Below are 11,803 nucleotides of genomic sequence, written 5' to 3'. Positions count from 1 at the left end.
TCGAGATAGAGGAAACTGAACAGATTCAGATGACGATTTTGGCAGGCTTGTATTATTGATAGTGGAGAGTGTCTCGACCACTGCATCATCTACTACCCCTATAAAAGCACGAGAGGGCGGAGAACCAATTCATCCGATCCGTCCAATGCTATTATCTTACGCTCCAGAACGCTGCAATGTTTAACGCTAAACACAATTTGTTTACTAAATTACACCCTTTGCCACCGCCTGCCCTCCCTCGCCCGCCCTGATCCAGCCGTTCCACCAACCCCCACCTCCCCAGTGCACTCCCCACGCCACGCCGCCACGGGCGGCATCTCGCGCATCTCCTTCCGTGAGCCCACAGGTGACGCGATGCTGCCGCATACCCTTGCTTTTAGTAGTACCACCACCACCGCCCCGGCCCTTCGCCTCTGCCTCCCTATCTCGCCCCTGGCCGCAGCAGCCTCATCATCGTCCCCCTTCGCCGTCGGACGCATTTCCCTCCGCCGTTGCCGCCGCGCTTCCTTCAGCTGCTGCCGCTGCTCGTCCTCATCCTCAGGTACGGCCGCGCTCCAACCTCCTCCTTCCAACCCCCCTTCTTCTCCTCCGCTTCCCCCCGTTAATTAATCGAACCGAATCGCGTCTCCCACCGCACGAGTACGACCTGCACATGCACCTGCGGCTTCCTTCCTCCGCCCTTTCTCGACTCCCACTACCACTGGTAGTTTGCCAACGAGGTCTCGACGTCGCTGCTTTGCCCTGTCATTGATTGGCCGGTGCTCCGCCCCGACTCCCGCACTGCGCCCTGATGGCCCGTTCTTCTCCCAGTACGCTGCCCTGACGCCCACTGCCATGCCCCAACGAACCTGCGCCACTTCGACACTCCATTGTTGCGGCTCGAGGAAGCTGTGATAGCCCAACTCCTCTCAGTCGGTTGCGAGCGCCTCAACCTCGCAGTCATCCATGATGTCGACGACTCCCCTATTCGGCCTTAATCGTTCCTGGGCTGAGGCAGCCCCGCCCCTGCGACTTCACTGGACGAGGATGGACTGGCGAGCTGCATCCTATCAGGTCATCCTTCCTCTCCATTAAGTGCGTCTGGAGTTCTGGACACTTCCCAATAAACACCGCTGTGGTTAGTTTGTGACAATTATACAAGCTCAATTTCTGTTCACCACTTCGTATTCAATTTTTGTTCACCACATTGATTTTGGTATAACCGAGTTACGACAATCTTGCATTTTTCCGTTTGCTTTGCTAGCTTGGCATGGTTTAATGATTACATTATAGAACATATAAATTCATTGGAATTGGAAACCATACAACTTTTCTCTAGGAATCTATTTAAGAAAGGAGCAAGCACAAAATAGTTGATAGAAGATGAAACCATTTATCAGAATTCGATCACAACAGAAAGGAGCAAGCACATCCTACACGGTAACATGTCAAATAGTAAGAAATCATATTCACAATACCATGCAGTTATTAGCTCCATATAAGATTTGTTACAGGTCACAAAGTACCAAATTTAGTTAGTCACATAGTGAAAGATGTAGTGCTTCTATCACTTTGCTCAAGAATTCTTCCAGAACATCTGCCGGTAGTGCATGCTGTGGTCATCAGATCTGCTCTTTTTGGTAACTGTGACACCAGAATGGCCCATCATATGGTGTCCTTGTCACTACTTCGGTTCATTTGTTAGGGTAAAATCTATTTACTTCCAAACATCTTAATGCTTGTGAATTAGCATATAAATTGCTTGAAGTTATGAGTGTAGGGTCCAAAAGGAATGAGGTTTAACTGTGAAATACATGGGGTGTAAAGATACTAACTTAGATGATGGTTATATTTTTTTTAAAGTAGATATACTATTTGTCTTCTCGAGATGTGAACTACCGTGACTAAAAAACCTTTTCTTATTTTCTTTTTAGTTTCATCCCTTTCCATCTGAACAATAGGAGACTAATGGATAGCGAACAGGTCATGACAAATCTACTTTTCTTATGTTCTGGGTGACCTAAACGAAGTTCAGGAAACACCATCTTGTTCGGATTAGGTCATAGCACTCATAACAAATATAAGTGGTACTATTTATGGTCACCGTCAGATAACTCAGGAAGCAAGCACTTTTAAGTTGTCGTAGTTGGTAGTGACAAAAATAGTTCTGCATTTTTTTACATGATTTATTCTTGCAGTTACATCATCTTGTTGTTATAGCGTTGGTACCTTTTGGGTATATAGCACATCAACCCACAACCAGTATTTTTTTCCCTCTGATTAGAAATAATCTTTCGAATTTCCTAAAAAATGTAAATATTTTGATATATTTAAATTTCCTGTATTTTTGTTGTTCCGTAGATTTCATTCGGTCATGTTTCTCAGTGTGAAGGGTGAACAACTGCATTTGGCTTGCTGAAACCATTGAGGCAGATGCTACGAAAACTCTAATAACCTTGCATAAGCAGCGTCACATCATGGATATGACAATTGAAGCAGCTGCAAACATGAGACAACATGAACTTAGCAGGGTAAGCTCGACCTCAATAGTTTCTTTGTTCTTACTGGTGTTTCAGCTCTTGGTTATTCTTCTCAGAGTTAGACGCTTCCACCAAACCTTGGAGGATTAATTCTTCCCAAGATCCTGGATGCCAAAGAAAACTATAGGCAACTAAAGGGACCAACAATTATTCTCACAAAAAAGGACCAACAATTACTTTAAGTGGTTTGCATTTTCATTGGGCTAGAACCAAGTTGACTTTCAGTGTGTTCTTTTACTGACATTATTACCAAATGAAAAGATGATTCCTTGAAACGAAGGGCTAACCAGTCAGAATAGAGATAACTTAGGATTATCTTCAAGCCCTGGATGGAAGTTGAATACTCAGAAGAATTCTGATTCTACCAATGCCATGGTGAAGGTTCAAGTTTGTGTTAATGCTGGGATTCATCTACTACCACTATAAAAGCATGAAAGGGCGGAGAACCAAATCATCTCAACCATCGAAACATGTTGATCCGATGGTCCAAATCATCTCATAGCATCAAACGCACTTGACACTCTAATTACCCACCACTGCCATTGGTTATAACCACGATTAGCTTATACCTAAAAAGGTCGTGCCTACCCTCAGAAAAAAAAGGTCGTGCCTAGGCAGACCACCCGATACCCTTCCCACCATACGCCCGCCCACGATCCCCCGTTCCTCTCGCAAACCACCAGGTCGTTTCGTCCCCCACCCCCACCAGCCCCTTCCCCGCCACCACCATTCTCTTCCGCTTGCGTGCTTTTGCCCTGCCCGCACCTCCCACATGCTCTTCATGGCCGCCGCCTGGCCCGCCTCAGGAAACCAGCACCATCACGCGACCTGTTGTGGATCCGCTCGAGGGGGTAGACGAAGCAGGGCGGCGGTTCTTGCCGGCGCCAAGGAGGGCGAACAGGAGAGCGTCCCGGAGACTACCACGCCATCCGCGATAGGCGTTGTTGGAATGCCACTGGACGCCCGATCTGGGTGAGAGGAACCACCGCCTCGCTCCTTCGATGCCGGGTCGGGATAGCTGGCTTGGATCCACAGATGTTCCTCCTCCGGTTAGCCGTGCCAGAGCCCTCCTCCGCCGGTTAGCCGTGCCAGAGCCCTCCTCCTCCCTTCTCTCTCCCTCTCCTCACAAATCTCTCTTCCTCTCTCCGTTCCCGTGCTGCAGGAAACCATGGCCATGGACCAAGCTCCGCTAGACCTTCCCTCGCGACTGTTGGCCTTCCTCTAGACCAGATCGACGACGGCGACGCCCAGGTCTGCCCTGCCGCCATTCGTTTCCGCCTTGCCTAGCCGCACTGCGCATCCGGACCACCTCCCCAGACAGCGCGTCGTCCTGAAGGCGGCGCCGGTCTCGGCCGCGGCGTAGGAGGTGCCGTCGTCGCCGTCCATGTCGTCATCTGGCTGGGCCATCGAAGATCTCCCGCAGTTCTCCGTACGGACACCGATCGTCTATCACAAATCAATAAGGTGAACCTTTAAATCAAATCAATCTGGTGATTTTTTTGGTGTGTTCAATCAGCTTCATGGGAAGCAGTAACGTTGGAGGGATCCTCACGTTTCCATTTTTTGGTGCTAATCGGTCAGATCTCCGTTTGACATGGTAGCTTATGACCACACGTACCCCGCAGCGTCAAAGGAATACTTGGTTTTAGAGTTAATTTTTGTATGTCTGGCTCACCTAAATAGTGATTTGATTCACTGCTGGGTAATTGAATAGGAAAAAGAAAAGCGAGGTGCAACTCAAGCAAATAAACGGTAGAAGAATGAAGAAGTAAGCGAGGTGCAATAAGGTCTGCAAACCAATGTCATTGTTGCAAGATTACTTTTTTGAAAGTTGAAAAGAGAATGAGAGATAGCACTAAGTAAGTTGCTCTGGCTCTCACCAAGCTAGGTTATCGAGCAGGTTGCTAAGCTTTGCAATTCGGGGGCATATGACACTAATTATTCGGTGGGTTGGGCGCAGCATGGCACTCAGCAGCCCGTAGGAAAGAAATGGTTCTCTAAGTTGGGATGGTGTTGTGATTAATTGTTGGCTTGTTGCCATCAGATTTACTTACATGGTCAGCTTCTAGTGTTGAACTGTTATATGTAGCACCGCAGATGCATATATTATTATTCAGTGTATACTAAAGTGTTTACTTTGCAGAAGAAATGCATGGCGCAGATGGTGTTACTTGTTGTTCTAGGTGTGGTGATCTCAACATTTTTGCTTGGCGCTGCTATAAGGTATGTATGTGCCTGGATTGATAACGGACGTAGGCCATTCAATTTAATGTTCTGATGCTTAATTTGCCATAGCTTACTTTTCCATATGCCTGGAACTGGAAAACATCATTCTTGTTCAATGGACGCTTAGTGCAATCGGTCATGTTACTATCATTGCTCTTCTGAAAGACCTAGGCACAAGCAACAATTTCAGTACAATAATCAAAGGAGAATCCTTAATGAACGACGGGTATGCTACTTTGACTCCCAAATTTTTCATCTTTTGATTTTTTAGAATGCGTGTTTTCCCCCCTGTATGCATGCCCATTCCTGTGTTTTATTGGGAGCAGTTCCATTCATGAGAATCAAAATGGAATGATTGACTCAGTATACAGATGACAAGTCTATTTGGGCTTTAGAATGTATGCTTCATACTAAAATGTAAAAGTATACATTATATTGGTACAGTTGTATGTGAAATTTAACACAAGTGTATTCACTTCATTTTAAAAAAAATCACACCATGTAGGAAAAAAAGGCCAGAGGGGTTTGGGGATGGGGCAGGGTGGGATGTGTGTGGATGAACCTACTTTGCATATTCTTAAGAAGAAGCAATGGGCAACTCATTTTAATTTCATCCGGGAAAAAGTAACCGACAATGATAATTCTGCCCACGACTGAACTTTGAAACATAGCCAACGCACCCACCACTGGGTTATTGCATAGTTACCAAATTGCGCCATGTACAATTATAAGATTATTTTGGACTGTATTCTTACTAAAATAACCTTGCATTCTACTGGGCTGCTATTGAGTCATTTTATTGAATGGTGCTCAAAAAAACTTTTGATGCAGGGCCCATAATAAAGTTTTTGTCAGAAGTTTCACTTGGAGCGTATGTGAATATTTTGTAGGTCCAAACTAGATGATACAAAACCATGCTACCAATGCTAATCTCTATCTTCTTTGACCAGCGTTGCTCTGGGCCTTGCATTTGGAATTGCATCTCTACTATGGATGGGCTATATTTTTGATGATGCAATCATACAGATTTCACTTACCCTCGCAGTCAGATATATTGCTTTCTTTGCTGTAAGATAATCAGGTAACAGACATATCGAGGCTCTTATATTTCTATTTTTATCTCTAGAAGGACATGATTTGCTCAGTGTTTCGAAATGGTTTGTATCTCCAATAATAGAATGGTTGTCAAGCAACCCTTTTTGCAACACTGGGATGCTGTTTTAATGGCTTGTGATGGCAATCCAGGGTCATTTCTGGATGCATTCATGTGTGCCGATGAGGTATCTATGTACTCATGTAATATTAAATTTTTTATGTTGTTATTTTCTTACCCTAGCAGTATGACTATGTATAAGGTACTCTGAGACTGCTAGAAAAGTATCTTTGCTTTTAACTATTTCCCCATGAAAGTACGTACTATTTATCTTTGATATTGTGTGTTGATCATTGAACAACTTAATAACTTTTAAGTAATGACTCTGGATAAAGATGACGAAGCAGAGAACATAATCGTGGTGAAGGCATCTCAACGGAGATGGGACAGTGTTAATCTTCAACTAGTATTACATATTAGTGATCTTGAATGCATGTTTTTCATAGTTTACTTATGTGTGCATGATAGGGAGTAGATGCTTCTCAGAAAATAATATTGATTGTCTCATCATTTCATTTACTCATTATATATTTTTTGTATTGGTCAAGACGTGCATTGCACGTGCAAGTTTACTAGTAACATAAATTAGGGGGGAACCGAACAAATTAATCATGAGTTATTGCCATATTACCTGGCCTAGATTTATTGGAAAGAAACAATAGGGTTGCCTTGCTGTTTTCAGAGTTTGTCTTCTTATCTTCAGCAGCCTGCACCAAATTAACACACTAGCATTGCTATCATTGGCCAGGTTAGATAATAGGAAAGCAACATTGACACAACAAACATTTGGGCAACCAGACCACACCAACCTACACCAAATTAACACAATATGGCACATCTATCATCAGCCAGGTAAGGTAATACGAAAGCAACATTGACACAATGAATGAATGGGCAACCAGAGCAGCACTACAATTCAGTAATGTGCATGATATGATATAGTACACTCATGCAGCTCAGTATGCAAAACTACTAGACAGTTTTCCTTACAAAAATCAACATTGTCGCCTTTAACATTTTGCTACAACTGAATTTAGATCAGATAAAGGTTGGATTCACACCGATTAACAAAATACATGCTGATGTAAAAATATAGTGATATACAGCAGGTACTTACATCAGCATTGGAGCACAGAGAATTCCCGCAAGATACTTTCCTCGAATACGATCCCAATGGAGGGAATCTTCTATCGTTTAACCTTATTTTCTAAAAGAGAGATGGGGTAAGAAACATGTAGAAAATATGATCAGAATGCTATAAAATTTCATGATGCGAGGATACGCACACGCTTCTTAGAATGAAGTTGACATATTTTTGTTGGACTGGAGCGGACTAGTTCTTTGGCTACTGGAATCTGCTTATTATCAGTGGGAGTTGGGTTTCTCTGTGCTGAAGCAGTATCTATGAAAACTAGAGTTGGTTTATTATCTCCTGGCGTTTGGATCTTTTGCAAAGACCTGGTTTGTAACCCTTCAGATTCTAACATAGCCGTCTTCCCCTTGCATGCCTTATATAGAAGAATGGTACTTCAATTATAAAACATGCTACAGCAAAGATGGAATAGGTACTGAAGAATAGAAAGGCATGACATATTGACATGTATTCCTTCCATCCAGAAATAAATGGATGTGTCTAGGCGTATTTCAGTTCTAGATACATCCAGTTTTATCCATTTCTACGACATGTAATCCGTTCGGAGGGAGTATGATGTAAGAGCTAGGGATATGATAGGACAACAGTGTAAAAAACACTACTTGAATGTAAAACTGTATGCTAGCGGAATACATTACAGAAAAACACTAAGGCAACATAAGCGTGTATGACTGGGAAACTAAGATGGCATTGCAAGAGACCACTAGAACATCACTTCAATGTAAAAAAAAGAACATGGTATGGTAGATAGATAAAGTACATACTGATGAATAACAATGCATAAGATATTGAGAAGCATGATGTCCAAACTAAGCAGATGGCATTGCGATAGAGTAGAATGGCAGTACTTGAATTTGAAAACATGTTATCATTAATGGAATAGGTACTGAAAAACAGGAAGGCATGCCATATTTACATGCATGATCAGCAGACGAAGCACAAGGCATTGCAACAGAGTAGATGCACTCCAGGACATTATATGCATGCTATACCCATATCAAGGGCCAAGTTAGAGCAAGGACCTTATGGGGTGAATAGGATTCATCATCTTTCTGCAAGTCTTGTGAAGAACTGCCTTTACATGTTCCATCATATTGGGTATCATTGACGTCAAGTTTGTTGGCCGTTACATTGCTCCGTGAAGTTCTTGTGGATAAATAAGTGTGCAATTATATCTGACATGCATGGAAGACAACTAGTAGTTAGATTTATGTAATGAGTGCCTGTAGAAGATGACATAAATAGTAGGACTGGGGTTAACTAGCAGCAACAGGTCTCAAAAACTAAAGGGAGAACACAGATGAAAGCTACAGAATATGTATGGTTTGTACTCGAGATTAACTAGATGGCACACAAAAGTATTAAGGAACAACATAGGTTATACTAGAAGTGGTATAATACTATAATCACCAGCCTGTGGGATAGCATTGGCTGATGGATGATAACTATGGAACAACGTTACCTAAACAACAAGTCTCTTAGCTGAACTATGGAACAACGTTAACTCTTGAACAAGACCCGTAAGAGATCAGCATGAATATACAGTGAAATGTGATAATCTATTTTCAATGCTTAGATGAATAACGAAGCCATAAATGTTGTACACAAGTAAGATGAGGGTACAACCTATCTGGCCGCCATCCATAGGAGTGAGCATCATGTGCTGACTTGTCGATGGCCCTGCAGTTGTTGTGGCTGTCAATATCGGGCACACGCATTCGATGTAGGGAACTGTTGAGTGGGGACTATAGCTCCCTTCTGGTGCATGCTTCCCTTGTTGGAGCAGCTGCGGTGAGTCGGAAGACGGTGTGGCTGAAGATGCAAAAAACACATAATGTTAAGAACGACACATCTCTCTGATCTGAAGAAATACCCTAAGAGATCAACAGCAAGGTACGAGAGTGGTCACACGTCTGTTGACTGAAGACTAAATTGGGGTCACATGATTTTATTTTATTTTGGTACTGTCCGATCTACTCCGGACGGCTTGATGGTCGTCTTGTGCCTCCCGGTTGACACTGTTCGGAATCTTCCCCGAAGAGCCAGCGACCACCGGTAGAGCAGCCTGCCGCTGTCCGTGGTCCCGACCAAAACCCCGCTCCCCGCCCCACCGCACTGCCGTGGTTGCGCCGCCCCCCGGGCCAATCCACAAAGACTCGCCGTCATCTAGATCCGGCGGCGGCAGTACCTTCAACCCACGCAACTCTAAGATAGCCATCTAAGCGCCGCTTCCGCGGCGAACTTACGCCCCCGCACCCTTACGTTAGACACCAGCCAACCGGCAGCCTAGGAGCTCCGCCGGCTCGAGGGGTGCTGCTTCCCATTGGAATCGATTGGCCCAAAAAAAATTTAGACAACTGACGCCTAAATAAAGTGATTTGAGATGAGGGTGCGACCTATCTGGCGGCCCGGTGAAGTAGGCAGCTCCAGCTGCCTAGTCGGTGAGGCCGGCGCGGTTGCGGTGGCTACTGGCGGCAAGGAAGTAGAGATGTCACGATGGTCGACGGCTACGGGGAAGCAGCGCCGGGGCTCTGGCGGGTCCAAAGTTGGAGCCGCTCCGGCACCGTGAACAACGGCGGGGGTGAATCGGCTTCGGTACGGTTCACGCGGCTGTCGTCGAGGCAGCTCCGGCAGCACGGAGTAAGAGACACATGGCCCAGTGCACGACGGCAAATGGACAGCATCTCCGGGATTAGAGAGGAGGGCGGCTGTGAATTTGGTGCGGTGGGGGTGCCATGGAGGAGGGGCTGAGGTTTCACAGCTCGGGAGAAGGGAGGTTCCGGGGAGAAGGTGATTTGGAACCCACGAGGTATGAATGGGGAATTGGGAGGGGGAACCACGTCTTACGGACGCATTTGTCTGAAATGTGGGGGGAGTTACAGTTCTACCCCTGCCTTTAGAATTCTCGGCTTGGGTCTGTGTACTGAGGGTCGGGGATAGTAGAGTAACTTTGCTTCTCCCAAATAGTGGGCGCGAGCGATTTCGGGCGTGTTTTGAAATATACTGGGCGCGAGCAATTTTGGGCGAGGAGGGCGTGTTTTGAAATATAGTGGGCGCGAGCGATTTCGGGCGAGGAGGGCGTGTTTTTAAATATAGTGGGCACGAGCGATTTCGGGCGAGGAGGGCGTGATTTGAAATATAGTGGGCGCGAGCGATTTTGGGTGAGGAGAGCATGTTTTGAAATAGTGGGCGTGAGCTATTTCGGGCGAGGAGAGGGTGTTTTGCCGACCATGGTTTATGAATTATTCTGCACATGTCATTTCGGCCGAGGAGAAGGCACGCTTGGATGAAGTTACGAACCTACCCTCGATGTACAACGGGCCAATTGATGCGTGTCCCACAAAGGCCGGTAATTTCGCGTCTCCCATTTATTTGCTCGGGCGAATTCCACCGAGCAGAGGGTGTTTAACGGTTTGTTACCTTACCAAGTCAATTTGAATCGAATTTTGAAATATTTGATGGAGAGATGATGCTCGGGAGTAATGTGTTTTTACATGCTCGTTGCTAGCGATTTACTATATGACAAATAGTTGACCCACTCAAAAACGGGAATCAAACCCAAAATGAAATATCTCGATTCAATGAAATAGCTCTTTCACCAGATCAAAATAGTGAACTAAATCCAAAATTAAACACCTCAATCGAGTAGCATGTTGTACACTATTATAGTACTCCATGAACATGTTGAGAGTCAAATTAATGAACTTGTTTGATATCGTTCATGTGTGGATTGCAGACAACATCTTCTCCAATTTAAATATTTGAATGCAAGTTTATATCAGTCTTTGATGCATAAAACGCGACCTCCCCCTTTCCCGGCCTCCTGCTCTCTCTCTCTCTCTCGCCAACAATCTTCAATTCTGTCGCACACATCCAACACACAAACCTTGTTGGTCCCTCTCCCTCTCTCTCCGTCTCTCTCTCTCTCTCTCTCTCTGTGGGGGGGGGGTCTTTCTAGTTCGCATGCATATATACTCCATCTATAGGTCTCTCTCGCACACTATGTATGATTCTCTAGTCCAAGCTAAATATCTTGGGTGCACTCATCGTACGCACACAAATTCCTTGGCTCGTTGCCCGTAACTCTCTCACAGACCACTCTGTCGTCTCGGAGCTCTTCCCTCTCTCTCTCAAACTCTCCATGTATCTGGGTCACACATACACATGCATATCTCACTCGCACTCGATAGACCCAGCTAAAAATTTATCTCTCTCCCTCGTTCTCTCTCCATCTCACATGCACACACACACAATCTCATGCCTAGCCAAGTATGATGGTCTCTCACTCAAATGTAGGCACACGCAGTCCCCCCTATATGTATATGACTAGCTAATCTTAGTCTCCATCACAAACACGTGCATGGTCTATCTCGATTTCTCTCGGGGCATCTTTCTATCTCGCACGCACCTCCCTCGATCTCCCACCCATATAAGTCCCCTCACGATCTCGAGGGGATCTCTATCACAAACACACCCTCTCTCCCTCCCCATGCGTCCATGTTCTCCATGTGTCCCTCTCGACCTTTGTTCCTTGTTGGCCAGACCTCTATTGGACATGTGCTATAGGGGTGTCTCTCTCTGTTGCAAACAATAACGCAGTATAGCTATCTTCGTGTATCTCCTCACCTCGCTTTCTATCTCGGAGATGCATGCGTGATATGTTTGCATAAGAAACGAAAAAACACACACTCTCTCTAATTTATCGTTTGTTGTCCCTTTCTCTTTCACACACATACTCTCTTTGCACACTCA

General features: G+C 45.0%; 1 non-coding gene across 5 annotated transcripts; it reads left to right on the top strand.

The window, feature by feature from the left end:
- Nucleotides 1-307: 307 nt before the first annotated feature.
- On the top strand, nucleotides 308-6,105 carry LOC109761526 (uncharacterized). 5 transcript variants are annotated; one of them, XR_012189595.1, is made up of 4 exons: nucleotides 308-541; nucleotides 2,365-2,510; nucleotides 4,663-4,742; nucleotides 4,815-6,105. It is a non-coding gene; the product is annotated as an uncharacterized protein (transcript). The 5 variants fall into 5 exon arrangements; XR_006666500.2 differs by having other exon boundaries at nucleotides 4,663-4,971; nucleotides 5,696-6,105; XR_012189597.1 differs by lacking the exon at nucleotides 2,365-2,510.
- Nucleotides 6,106-11,803: the final 5,698 nt, after the last annotated feature.

Source organism: Aegilops tauschii, chromosome 7 (assembly GCF_002575655.3).
Source record: "Aegilops tauschii subsp. strangulata cultivar AL8/78 chromosome 7, Aet v6.0, whole genome shotgun sequence".
Lineage (NCBI taxonomy): Eukaryota > Viridiplantae > Streptophyta > Magnoliopsida > Poales > Poaceae > Aegilops > Aegilops tauschii.
The sequence above is the reverse complement of the archived record's forward strand: the minus strand, read 5'-3'. Positions and strand labels throughout refer to the sequence as shown.